The following is a 1,866-nucleotide window of genomic DNA, read 5'->3' as shown; positions in this document are numbered from 1 at the left end:
ATGTGGCTTTGGAGAAGGCTGCTAGGATGCTTGCAAACACAACATCAGGGGTCTGGGAGGCATCGACGGCAGAGTGGATTCCTCGTTTCCTGTAGTAGTCCACAAGCGGGGTAGTCTGAGTGTGATAGGCTTCCAGGCGGATTTTCAAGGCTTTCTCATTATCATCGGATCGACGGATCAAGGGCTCCCCTGTGATATCATCTTTCATGGGCTCCTTCGGGGGATTGAACTCCTCATGGTATGATCGGCCGCTCTTCTGGTGAATCAGCCTTCCAGTGATCCTCCGGATTAGCAGGGAGTCTGGGATGCAGAATTCAATCACAGAATCAAGTTTCTCTTTCCTCTTCTTCATCAGGCCATCAAGCATTTCTGCCTGCCTCACGGTCCGAAGGAAGCCATCTAGAAGGAAGCCATTTCTGCAGGAAGGGGTCTCCAAGTTCTTCTCAATGAGCTCCACTACCATTTCATCACTCACCAGCTTCCCAGCGTCCATCGTTGCCTTCAGCTTTTTCCCCAGCTCTGAGCCAGAAGCTACCATGGCCCTCAGCATGTCCCCAGTGGCTAAATGGCAGACACAGAAGTTTTCAGCTAATCTGGGTGCCTGGGTTCCCTTACCAGCCCCGGGAGGCCCTAGCAGCACGGCCCGGATGCCTTTAGGATACTCGGACTCGGCGGCCCATGCGGTAGGAGCCATGTCTGCCAAACTCCTTGGTTACTTTCAAGTGATAAAATTAATGTGTTTTTTAAAAATTATGCTATTCTATATTTCTAAATTCTCTACAGTAATCTCTTTTCCTTTTACATAAAATAGCTACTTTTACTGTAAAAATGTTTTATCCAGCTTGGGAACTTCATCTTGGATAGTCTTTCTTCCTTTTGGAAGACTTAGGTGCGCTTCCACAGAAATGAAAGGATCCCTGCTGTCTTAGCTGCAAGTTCCTCTTGTTGGTGCCACTGCCAAGCCATTTGCGTTCTGCCTTGAGCTCATGTCACCACATGTGCAGTTGCTTCCTTAACTTGGGGGCACCCGGTAGTAGGAGGGTTGGCACAGAGCCCCACGTGTCGTAGGCAGCTATTCAGTGTTTGAAAAATTAAATTGAGAGTTTCCAGACTTTCAATGAGGAAATCTCTATATTGTTCTAGGGCTATCACCATATATATCTCTATCTATCTGTCTGTCTGTCTGTCTGTCTATCTATCTGATAGCCATATATTCCAAATTACATTGCATGTTATATGTATATAACATATGTATGCATGCTCATTGTGAAGCAGGCCCTGCAGCAGTTAAGAGCATGGCTCTACACCCAAGCTCTGCCAGTTATCATTTGCATGGCCTCTGGGAAGCCCCTTGAACTTTCTGATGCTCAGTGTCCCTTCTCCAAGGAGGCGGGGAACAATATCTCATTGCTGGCTGTGCAGCCTAAGCAGCACGCTGCTTGGCACATGGTAAGTGCTCCCTTAGCGCTGGCTGCTGTTGTAATTATCATCCTTATAAAAATAATAATATAGTATCAACTGAGGAGACTGCCCTGGTAGGGAAGTGCTTACTAAAACACGCAAGTAAGTGGAGCAGAAGGTTTTCTCATCTGTGGAAGGCTGCTGATCTGATTAGAGCACATGTAACATTAGTCTTTAAAAGCCAATCAAAAATTAATTTTTGATCAAACCTAGGCGAAGGCCTAGGTTTGATCCCCAGAACTGCAAAAATTTTTTCTTCCACATTAATGGTTTTTGAGAAAGTCAAAACCATTTCCCACAGAAGCAGATGTCCTGAAATGAATTTGGATTTTGCTGGCTGTGCTCTTCATTCAGATATCAGGTGGCAGCCAGGGCTCAGCCCAGAGGAGGCCGGCTTTCTCTCTG

At 46.4% G+C, this 1,866-nt stretch overlaps 1 pseudogene across 1 annotated transcript; it reads right to left on the bottom strand.

The window, feature by feature from the left end:
- Nucleotides 1–4: 4 nt before the first annotated feature.
- Nucleotides 5–701, bottom strand: LOC101583255 (annotated as a pseudogene). Its single transcript, XR_001117120.1, has one exon. The product of XR_001117120.1 is annotated as an adenylate kinase 2, mitochondrial pseudogene (transcript).
- Nucleotides 702–1,866: the final 1,165 nt, after the last annotated feature.

Source organism: Octodon degus, unplaced genomic scaffold (genome assembly GCF_000260255.1).
Source record: "Octodon degus isolate 3935 unplaced genomic scaffold, OctDeg1.0 scaffold00048, whole genome shotgun sequence".
Lineage (NCBI taxonomy): Eukaryota > Metazoa > Chordata > Mammalia > Rodentia > Octodontidae > Octodon > Octodon degus.
Note: the sequence above shows the minus strand (reverse complement) of the source record. Positions and strands in the feature narration are given on the sequence as shown.